Below are 12,279 nucleotides of genomic sequence, written 5' to 3' on the forward strand. Positions count from 1 at the left end.
ACTTTTCTGCATTTTATACCTCAGTAGAGCTTTCATATTAAAAATGAATTGATGTTGAACATTTCAAAATGCCTTAATAGTACTTGCCTAGTTATTCATGGGTATTTTCCTTTGACTTACAAACAGCGATGAATGCATTAATCAATTTCTATTAATAAATCATTTTGCCTTCCTTTAATTTACTTGATTATGGTAAAAGTATTTTTTTAAAGCATTCTTTTGATGTAATGCTATGTTTGATTTGCTTCTATTTTATTTTGGATTTTTGTATCTATATTCACAAGGAAGTTTGGTCAATAGTTTCTTTTTGTTATTCCCCTATGTCAGGTTTGAAGTACTTTTCTTAATTATAGGTTCTTTACTGTTTTCCATGGAAAGAAATCTACTGTCTCGAAAAAGGAAGGGAATAATTTCTAATGTTTGACTTTATTGTCCTTTGTGAGCTACCTGGTAATTACTACAATTTAGTAATTGATAGGTGAGTCCTGTCACTGCTATTCTAGACAGATGGCTGTTCACTTCAAGTCTAGGGCTCAAATCTCCTGTCATTTCATTGTCATAGAAAAATTGACCATCACTGGACTATTAATTGGTGGTGTAATAGTTGTTTGGGGGTGTTTTGTTTGATACTTATGGACCTTATTTTTTTAATGTGACTATTTCTGATTTCTTACGTTTTCCACTAGAAACAGGATGAAATAGGCAGAAGCCTGTGTTGCTGTAGCCTAGTCAACAGGGATAAGTGCAGAACCTTTGCCTTACTGGAAAGAGGATTCATTTTTAATCGGATCCTGGACCTGCTAGAATTGTTTCATTTCCCTGTATGATCGCAGTGAGCTGGTCTCCAAGCTCAGTAGGATAGCTCATCTGGCTGTCTCCTTCCATCAGCGCAGGAGCACTGTGCTTCTGTTTGAGAGACTGGTTTTTTTCATATAGCAAATCCTGTAGCTGTGTTTTTCAAAATGTAATTCAAGAATCATTTGGCATTAGTTGCTTATTGAAAAGGCAGATACAACAACAACAAATGTAGATGCCCAAGCCACTCCAGGCATTTTGAATTAGAATCTATGGGAGTATGGTCTAGGAATCTACATTTTAAACAAGAGGCTCAAGTAATTCTTCTTAAAATTTAAAGACACTGCTTTCTAAGATTAAGAAGAACCTGCTTTTATTCAGTTGTTAACTTCTTCAAGTATAGGATTTCTGTGCCGAGCATTGGAAGGACCAAAAGGGAGTATAAGATTGGATCTTCCACTCAGGGAACTTACAACCTAGGCTAGGGATGGGATGCATAGGACTAAGGCAAGCAATAAAATGAATCAAATTCTAAGGCAGGTGTTTTTAAAAAATCAACTTTGTTGAGATATAATATACATGCAAAAGATTCACCCATTTGAAGTGTACATTTTGATTGGTTTTGATAGATGTATATACCAGTGAAACTACCACCATGATCAAAATACAGAACATTTCCATTACCTCTAAACATTTCCTTATGCTCTTTGCATTCATCCTTCTCCCAACCCCTGGCTTCAGGCAACCACTGATAGGCTTTCTATCACTATAGATTAAATTTGGTTTCCTAGAGTTTTATATAAAATAGAAACATACACCATGCAGTCCTTTGTGTCTAGCTTCCTTCACTCAGCAGAAGGATTTGAGATTCTTCCATTTTGTTGAGTGTATCAGTAATTTGTTTCTTTTTATTGAGTAGTGTTCTATTATATGGGTATACCACGTTTTGTTTATCCATTCACTTGTTGATAGGCATTTGGGTTTTTTCCAGTTATTATAATTAATATGAACATTCACATGATCGTGTGTTTTCACTTCTCTTGGTTAAATACCTAGGAGTGGAACGGCTGGATCATATGGGTTGGTGTATGTTTAGCTTTTAAGAAAGAGACGGACGGTTCTTATTTTGATTGTTAATAGAGACACTGTACTAGAGTCGTTGCTCATTGTTTAAGGAGAGTTGTTTAAGTGGAACTTATGAATGAATTCCAGTTATATAAGGGAGGATAGGGAATATTTATTGAGTAATTACCATTTGTCTAGAACATGGTAATTAAATGCTGTGATTTTTCAATGCTTATGCAAACCTGAGAGGTAAGTGGTATTACTCTTCACTCTTTATAAATGATGAAGAGAAGTGTAGAGAAGTTAACCAGTCTAAGGTTACACAGCTAGTAAGAGATGGCTTTGAATTTAGGTTTATTTGGTTCCAAAGCTCAAACCATTTCCATTACACCAAGAAGGAATAGAAGTGAAGGATATTCCAGCTTCAGAAGTTGGGGGACAGATAGGAGAAATTGGGCTTATTCATCTCTCCATCTCCTGAGTATGGCAAGCATAGGAACTATGACAATCTGTTTGTCATAACAGAAACTTTGTTTTGCGGGACTGGTTAACAGTGAGCTTTGATATTTATTTGGTATCAGATTATAGAGGGGTTTGAAAGCCAGGGAGATAAATATACTCCTTTATAAAGAATTGTAAGTTGTTAAAAGGGTAATGATGTGATTAGAAGCTGGATTTAGGAAAATTCGTCTTGTTGCAGTCTGCTAAGTAGATTGAATGGGACAGAGATTAGAAGGTCTTAAGTCCAATCAAAAATCTGTAATAATTCAGGCATGAGGTAATAAGTTCTTTGATAAGGAGAGTAAAACCTATGAGGAAGGGACAGTAGGAAGGAGACTTAAATAGACTTAATTACTAAGCTTGTTGACAGATTGGACACGGGAGATAAAGTAGAGAGGAATTTTAGGAATAGTTTTGAAGTATCCAGAGTTCCTTGGTTTTGGACTTGTCGTATACTTGGTATGCTAATATATCTGAAGAGAGCTCATAACATTGTAAATAAAATGTCATTGCCAGTAGAGGCTCTAGTTTTCTAGACAGCCTTTCTCTTAGCATAAGGTGACACTGAGCTAGAGGGTAATTGGTTATTCATTTGTTAAGTATGTGAGCTTGAAGAGGTTTGAAGCTCCAGGGAGGTAGGAAACATTAGCCTGTTCATTAAAATTTCCAGTTTGACACTCATTTGATATGTGTGAATGCCCAGTTTGAGAATGTTACTGGTTTTCTAATACGCTCTTAATGTACTTGGAGGTTTTTCTGCAGCTCGTTTGGCCAGTATCTTTTCTCTGCTTACTACCTTTTTGATGTCCTGTGATAAGTAATACCCTCCACCTTGCTTACGTTGAACATTTTACTGCATGAATTGTAGAATGTCTTGATGTCTCCATTTTCCACTGCGTGTGCTTCCTTCCATTTGCTTCTGAACAGACTGTGCTCTAGCTTTCATTCATTAAAATTCGTCATAAAAATGACGCGTAACTTTTTTGTTTCTAAATTCAGTAGGACTTTCTCAGTTTTATTTTGACTGCTCTGTAGCACTGCTACTTGTTAACCACTCACTCCTTCCTTGAAACCTTGTTTTCCTGACTCCAGGGACCACAATGCCATGGTTTTCTTCCTCTCCAGCTTCTTTGCAGACTCCTTTGTGGACTCTTTCTTTTTTTAAAAGTCAGATTTATTAATGTATAATTTACATATAGTAAAATTCTCCCTTTTAGTGTACAGTCCTATGAATTTTGTCAAACACATACAGTCATGTAACTGTAACCACACTCAAGATATAGAGCAGCTCCATCAACCCTAAAAATTCCCTTAAACCCTTTGTAGTCAACTTCTCCCATTCTTGGCCTGTGACAACCACTAATCTGTTTTCTGTCCCTAAGTTTTGCCTTTTCCAGAAAGTCATATAAGTGGAATTATATAATATGTAGCTTTGAGCCTGGCTTGTTTCACTTATCATAATGCATTTGGGACTCATCTACGTGTGTCACTAGTTTATTCCTTTTTATTCCTGAGTAGTACTCTACTGTATGGATGTACCATGGTTTGTTTACCTATTCATCAGCTGAAGGATACTTCTGTTTCCAATTTTTAGTGAATATGAATTAAGCAACTGTAAACATTTGTATATAGGATTTTGTATGAACATGTTTTTATTTCTCTTGGGTAAATATATAGGAAGGGGATTGCTGGATTGTATGGTGTGTGTATAACTTCATAAGAAATGCCCAGATTATTTTCCAAAGAGGCCTACCACTTTGCATTCTTGCCAGCCACGTATGAGATTTCTAGATGCTCCATAGCCTCTCCAACACTATATTGTCAGTTCTTTTTTTTTTTGGTCTGTCTGCTTTTTAAATGTGGCTGTTCTATAGCTTCCCCCCTTCTCCTATACACAGTCTTTTTCTTATCCTATACTCTCTACCTCATTGTTTTTATTTAATTTTTATCTATTCAGTTACAAATATTTGTTGAGATTCTGCTTTGTACCAGGCACTGTTTAGGCACTAAGGATATAGCAAGGAACAAAGAAGAAAAATTCCTGTCCTCATGGGAGCTTGTGTTCTGAAAACATCCAAGTCTTCTGCTCCACATCTCTTTTCTCATATATCCAGCTGTCTACCAGACATAGTCATTTGAGATGTCTCATAGTTACCACAAAGCCGATAAATACATCTAACATTAAATTCATCATCACCGCTTTGAACCTTCCCCTCTTTTGTATTTCCTTTAATGAATGATGTCATATCCACCCAGTAGCTCAAGCTAAAAACCTGGGCAATATTATCTAGGCTTTATTTTCCTCACTTTCCACATTCAGTTACTTATCAAACCGTATTGACTTTACCTCCGACGTATCTTATGAATGTATCTACTTTTCTCTGCTCCCTCTGCTACTTCCTTAGTTCAAGCCATCATTAGGTCAGTGCAATAGCCTCTTACTAGCCTCCCTGACACGTCTTCAGTCTACCTACTGTACCAACCAGTGGCCACACTGTACCACCATTCTCTTTCTAAAATGACAAATCTGATCCTGTCTCTCCCCTGCTTAAAAGCTGTGAGAGCTCTGTATTATCCTCCAGATAATTACAAACTCCTAACATTACTAAATTTCTAAACATACATGTACTTAAGACTCACTTTGATCAGGTTCTTCCATAACCCTTCAGCTTCTCATTAAGGTAACGCTGGAACTATTTTCAGTTCACTGAATGGGCCTTTGAATGTATAATTTCTTTTCCTGGAACATTTCCGCCCTCCTTTTCTTGGTTCTTATGCCTAGCAAAACCTAACTATCCACAGTAATTGTTCTACTGACTACTGATATGTTTTAGTGCTTTTTTGGGGTGAGGAAGGAAACTTGGCCTAATTAAACTGGTGTTATTTCTCTTACAATGGTACCAGGCTGAAGTGGGAATAGGGAACTAGTTAGTCAGAGAGCATAACTGTTGTTATTTTCATGGTTTAGGGATGGACCCAGTAGATGGGATCAGATTATTCGTTTGATTTATTCATACAAGAGATATTTATTGAACACCTACTATGTACAAGAAACTGCTATGCAGTGCTGTTGGGTGTTCAAGAATGAGGCTGTGTAATGCAAAGAGAGCACTCTTTGGGCCCAGAGTTTCAGTGAGACGCAGCATTGTCACTTGCCTGAAGCCATCTAGCTTGATAGGTGTATTTTGAAGTTCTATGTGATTATTTTTCAGTTTTCTTTTAAAAAGAAACAAGGTAATTACCCTCTAATGTTTGCTATGGCAACTGCACTATAGCCTAGGAGAATTTTTATCCTCCACTCCATGGTTAGAAAGTTAAATAAATTATTAAAAATTTAAAAATTGCACACTAAACTAACATGAGAAGAAAGAGATATAGGTGGTAGGAAAAAGGTGAGTACATAGGAAGAAAACTCTCCCTGTGTAGTTACACAGCCTGTGACTGATTTGTAATCCCATTTCCCCAGGATTGGGAGTTAACTCAGGTAGTGAAACCAGCCTGTGTTGGAATCATTCAGTGCTTCCAGAGTTTTGCGTCTTAGGGCAAACATTTAATTAAGGTAGCTGCACCCTCAGAACTCTGAGGACTTTTTAACCCAGACGTTGTTGATCCTTCAGCTGGCATTACAACTGTTGGAGTGTGCTGATCTTCCTGCTACCTATTTGTTAGGAACCTATAAGGCAAGCAAAAATCTGGCAACATGACAAAACAACAAGAAATGCAAATTGCTTACTCTTTTCTGGGGACCTGTGCTAAGTACTTTACATGGATTTTCTCTTGTAATCCTTACAGAAACCAATGAGACTCATATTATTATCATTCTCAAATTACAGATGAGGAAACATCTATAATAACCTTTTCAAGATCTTATAGCTAGTACATGGCAGAGCCAGAAGAATTTAGCTTTGATTTCTGTATCCATATTCTTAACTATGAAGCCACATTATTCCTTGTTTCTTGGGATAAAGGCCCATTTTTAGTGATTTCCTTGTCACCTTAGTTGCCTCAAATTCAGTTCAGCTGTGGGATAGGATTTAAATTTAATTAATATTGAATTTTTTAATCTTGAAAAATGAGTAGGAATTGTTTTCAGTTTTCTTCTGTCAAAGCCTCTGTGTTTTAATGGATTTTATTAAAAAACTTATAGGCAATTCAGAAAAAAGTGGCTATCTCTGCGCGCCCAATAGGCTACAGTGGTTTTTTGTTTGTTTGTTTTTTTGGCTGCATTGTGTCTTCTTTGCTGCATGTGGGCTTTCTCTAGTTGCATTGAGCAGGGGCTATTCTTTGTTATGGTGTGCTGGCTTCTCATTGCGGTGGCTTCTCTTGTTGCAGAGCACAGGCTCTAGGTGCGCAAGCTTCAGTAGTTGTGGCTTGCGGGCTCTAGAGCACAAGCTCAGTAGTTGTGGCGCATGGGCTTAGTTGCTCCACGACATGTGGGATCTTCCCGGACCAGGGCTCGAACCCGTATCTGGGGCATTGGCAGGCGGATTCTTAACCACTGCGCCACCAGGGAAGTCCCCGCTACAGTGTTTTATTACATATTGGAAGACTAGAGATTAATACCATTCTTTGGCTTTTTTTTTTTTTTTTTTTTGTGGTACGCGGGCCTCTCACTGTTGTGGCCTCTCCCGTTGCGGAGCACAGGCTCCGGACGCGCAGGCTCAGCGGCCATGGCTCACGGGCCTAGCCACTCTGTGGCATATGGGATCTTCCCAGACTAGGGCACGAACCCGTGTCCCCTGCATCGGCAGGCGGACTCTCAACAACTGCGCCACCAGGGAAGCCCTGGCTTTTTTTTTTTTTTTTTTTTTTTTTAAGAAGATGTTGGGGGTAGGAGTTTATTAATTAATTTATTTTTGCTGTGCTGGGTCTTCGTTTCTGTGCGAGGGCTATCTCTAGTTGTGGCAAGCGGGGGCCACTCTTCATCGCGTTGCGCGAACCTCTCAGTATCGCGGCCTCTCTTGTTGCGGAGCACAGGCTCCAGACGCACAGGCTCAGTAGTTGTGGCTCATGGGCCCAGTTGCTCCGCGGCATGAGGGATCCTCCCAGACCAGGACTCGAACCCGTGTTCCCTGCATTAGCAGGCAGACTCTCAACCACTGCGCCACCAGGGAAGCCCGCTGGCTTTTTTTTTTTAATTTTTAAATTTAATTTAATTTTTTGATGCTTTAATTAATTAATTTTTGGCTGCATTGGGTCTTTGTTGCTGTGCACAAGATTTCTCTGGTTGCAGAGAGCAGGGGCTACTCTTACTTGTGGTGCGCGGGCTTCTCATTGCAGTGGTTTCTCTTGTTGCGGAGCACGGCCTCTAGGTGTGTGGGCTTCAGTAGTTGTGGCTCACGGGCTCTAGAGCGCAGGCTCAATAGTTGTGGTGCATAGGCTTAGTTGCTCCGTGGCATGTGGGATCTTACCGGACCAGGGCTCGAACGTGTGTTTCCTGCATTAGCAGGCGGAATCTTAACCACTGCGCCACCAGGGAAGCCCATTCTTTGGCCTTTTAACTTTCAATAGAGAGCAGCAAAATTGGATGTCATCACTCTTGGGTAAGGGAATCACTCACTTTCCCACTGTAACCAGGTCTGAGCTTCTCATAGATATATTGCAGTAGATTCAGGTTTGGTGAACATAGAGATAAGGAAAGGTTTCTTAGAAGCTGATTAAATTTTTCTCATTTTGAATATGGAACAGTATATTAGCTCCTCAGTGATGTTGTTCTAAGAGAGACCTCAGCCAGAAGGAGGTTTAAAAGAGTATGGAAGCAGTAGGGTTTTTTTTTGTTTGTTTGTTTGTTTTTGTTTGTTTGTTTTTGCGGTACGCGGGCCTCTCACCGCTGCGGCCTCTCCCACTGCGAAGCACAGGCTCCGGACGCGCAGGCCCAGCGGCCACGGCTCATGGGCCCAGCTGCTCCGCGGCACGCGGGATCCTCCCAGACCGGGGCACGAACCCGCATCCCCTGCATCGGCAGGTGGACTCCCAACCACTGCGCCACCAGGGAAGCCCAGTAGTTTTTATTTTTATAATTTATTTTTTAATTTTTTGGCTGCACTATATGCCATGTGGAATCTTAGTTCCCCAAACCAGGGATCGAACCCGTGCCCCGTGCATTGGAAGTGCAGAGTCTTAACCACTGGACTGCCAGGGAAGTCCCCGGAAGCAGTAGTTTTTTGTTATTCTCTATACAGTGAATTGCAGAGAGCAAGAGTACTTTGCTTGGTAGAAGGCATATGCCCTCTACATGTTATGAAAAATAAATGGAATACAAGTAGGGTAGGCTCAAGTAAGGTAAGGTATATAATAATTGGTGGGATGGAAAATGTTCTTTGAATTTGTCCTAAAATTGTCTATCACTCTTCTTCTTTGCTACCACTTGTGGTTTTCTTAGGTCACTGGACCTATTTGGGCTGGGGAGACCAACAGAGTACGTAAGAATTTGAATACCTTATAATTTTCTTGATCATACCCTTTAACATACCCCCTCTGACTATGAAGCTGGATATTCATGCATATAAGCATATATAATTCCATTCCCTCCTCTTCCCCTACTTGAATCTCAGGAGACAGTTACCTGCAGTGGGAAGTTATATCCTTTCAGGCTGGTTTCCTGAAGACTGTGTGTGTGTGTGTGTGTGTGTGTGTGTGTGTGTGTGTGGTGTGTGTGTGTGTTTGTGTGTGTGTGAGAGAGAGAGAGAGAGAGAGAGAAGTTTCATTTCAAACCAAAGTTTCAGTTATAATCCTGACAGGATCTCCTGATTTTTCTTCCCCAGAGCCAAGTAGTACCGTCAGCTACCTTTTGGAGGAAACTCTCTCCTTTGGTCTCTTAGCTAAGGAGTGCAGTGACTAGAAGGAGAAGGTTCATCCTAGGAGGGGTCATTGGTTTTGTGATGTGAACAAGAGGCTGAGGACGTGGTTTGACTTTCCTTGGAGCAGGCCAGCTAGGCTGAAGCCCAACTTTGTTCAACTTTGAGCTTAGAGAGTGGGCATCTAGTTCTTTCCAACAAGATTCACAGCCCTAGGCTGACATTACTGTCTGTGTTACCTATCTGACAGGGGAGGTGGGTGGGTTGACTGAGTCCCAATGATTAGATATCCAATAGATACTAAGAGAGGCCAAATTTTGTCCTGTCACTAGAATTTCTTATGGGGCATGTACTTTCTGTCATCTGAATCCTGGGTATTTGCACCAGGAAACTACTCAAAGGCAGCCTAAGAGAGCTCAGATAACTTAAGGTTTTCAAATAGAAAAAAGTAAGCCATGAAAAAAGAAAAAAAAGGTTTGAATTCTGTTTCCTTCTCTGAAAATTCTCCCTGTATTCTGGATTTAAAGATGGGGACTTAATCCAGGAGCACCACATACTAGAGAGCCTTGTTGTTCAGTATTTCATTCTGTTTTGTTTGAGTGCCTGCTTTCTGCCTGGGGCCCATGTTTGCCCCAGATTAAATTACTTTCCCGATCCTACTCTTCCAGGTTTATTTTCTCTCATTCCCTTCCATGTCCTTTCATGTACCTGCTAAATGAGCTACAAAATGTTTTACCAAAATATATATAGCCTTTCCACCATCAGGCCTTTACTCATGCCATTGCTTTTGTCCAGATTCCAGAAGGTATTCCCCCGCCCCCCATCTTCACCTATTGAAAACCCTCCAGTCTTTCAGAGTCATATCTTCCATAATGATTTCCTTGTTCACCCTAACAGGAAATGACCTGACCGTCAACTCATACAGCACTTGGTTAGTACTATTCTCATGATAGATACATCCTTGTATTTGTATCCATATTTTCTCTCTGCTATTAGACTGACTCTATATGCTGAGTCTTCTGTGTTGTTTAGCCTTCACTGATAGGTACTCAATAAATATTTGAATGAGTAAATTTTCCCAGCCTTTTAATTTCAAGGGACTTTTCAAATTTTGCCCTCAAACTAGCTCACAAGTCCACCTTAAGCTGAGTAACCAAACCTGTACTCAGTCTGTCTTTCTCAGTGAAGCCAGAAGTTTTCTGTTCTAGGTGAAATACTACTGTGGGGTAGAGTGTAGAGCCAGTAACAGACTGTCGCTGCTACACTGAAAGTACAATTCTTTCATTCAAGGCTTTTCCTTAATTTGCCTCTTTAGTTTCTAATCAACTTTGGTGGTGCTAGGAGATTTACTTTATGAGGAAACTAGGGATGGTATAGGGGGAGAAAAGCTGGCTGTTGCCCTTGACCTACCCTTTTTCTGCTCCTGTCCTTTGTCTCACCTTACTTCCTCGTATTTCCTTTTTCCTGTCCCCTCCTACTTTTCATACTCTCTTTTCTTCTACTGCTGGCCTCTTCTTTCCACAGGCACTTTGTTTCTTTTTTTAAAAATAAATTTATTTATTTTTATTTATTTATTTTTGGCTGCGTTGGGTCTTCGTTGCTGCACGTGGGCTTTCTCTAGTTGCAGCAAGCGGGGGCTTCTTCGCTGCAGTGCGCAGGCCCCTCATTGCGGTGGCTTCTCTTGTTGTGGAGCACGGGCTCTAGGTGTGCAGGCTTCAGCAGTTGTGGCACACAGGCTCAGTAGTTGTGGCTCACAGGCTCTAGACCGCAGGCTCAGTAGTTGTGGTGCACGGGCTTAGTTGCTCCGAGGCATGTGGGATCTTCCCGGACCAGAGCTCAAACCCATGTCCGCTGCATTAGCAGGCGTATTCTCAACCACTGCACCACCAGGGAAGTCCTGACACTTTATTTCTTAGTATTTGCCCTTTATTCCTTCAGTGTGGAAATGTGTCAGCCTTTAGGAATTTTTGGAATATTCCTCCCCTTAGCTTAACAGAATAAAGCAGAGCATTATTAAGGAGTAGTAGGTCAGATGCAGTGAGAAACTAAGGGTCTATCCAGGTAGTTTCTGGCTCTGGATCCTGGGCTCCTACCTCTGGCTGAGCTACCCTCTTCTGGACTCATAAGCAGTAGGATTGTCTATCACTGCTGCTTCTTTGGAGACTAAATCTTGGTTCTCTAGATTATAAACTAATAGCATATTCTCCTACCAGAGTTTAAATAGACTTTTGGCTTTGTCTCTTTTGTTGCCTCTGCCCCCTCATCTGTATGCATGAATAATCCAGCGCTGACTTCTTCACACTTACTCCTTCCATGAGTTCAGAAAGAATTAAGTCTGAATGGCATACTGGTTTTTGTCCCTTGATCCTTTCTAGTCTTCAGAACAGCAAATGCATCAAGGTCTAAAATCAGTACCTCCAAAGTCTCTCTTTCCTAATGTGTGATCAGAGTGCTTTGTAATCAGAATGCTTTGCATCCCCTATGTTTGATTGGTATTGTTCCTGACCATTTGAAGCTTAGCCTCTTTCTCATACTGATTTTTTCCCCTGGAGTTCTGATCATTCTCTTCTTTTCTCATGTTCACATGTTGCCTTAAACTCAAGTGGGAAAAGCTTGTAAGATCTTCTTACCCCTACTCCCAGCTGTAACCCCAAGTGTTGTCTGGAACCCACATGTTGTGTGTTCCCTGTCTCTTTTAGTGGGATTATCTACCAAGTTGTCTGATGTAGAAGCCAAGGGGTCATTTCCCTATTACCTTCCGTTTGTCCCCAGGTTGTATTATTTCTGTCTGGATTTTTTTCTCTAGTTCATTAACTCTTTTCTGTTTCCACTGTGTCAGTATATGTTCTTATCTCCTACTTGTAAAAGCCTAATTTATGGTCATTAGGAGGCTTCCACTGTCCACATTGCTACCAAGATTTTTTTAAAATTCCTAATATGAGGAGTCCATCATCTGCTAAAAGTATCTCCATTTTGGATGGTGAATGTTCCTTTTCCTTATTGTGAGCCTAATAGAAACTTGGCAAGAAAGAACATATGGGACCTTATTAATTATACACATATGGATATGGTATCAGAAATGACTTCTATATAAAATAAACTACAGCACACTATTAGGTTG

The 12,279-nt window shown here is 40.4% G+C and overlaps 1 protein-coding gene across 3 annotated transcripts in view; it reads left to right on the forward strand.

Annotated features, from left to right (window-relative positions):
• Positions 1–12,279, forward strand: part of UNC13B (unc-13 homolog B) — a 224,825-nt gene that overhangs the window by 104,421 nt on the left and 108,125 nt on the right. The window lies entirely within an intron of this gene.

This window comes from Stenella coeruleoalba (assembly GCF_951394435.1).
Source record: "Stenella coeruleoalba genome assembly, chromosome: 7".
Classification (NCBI taxonomy): Eukaryota; Metazoa; Chordata; class Mammalia; order Artiodactyla; family Delphinidae; genus Stenella; species Stenella coeruleoalba.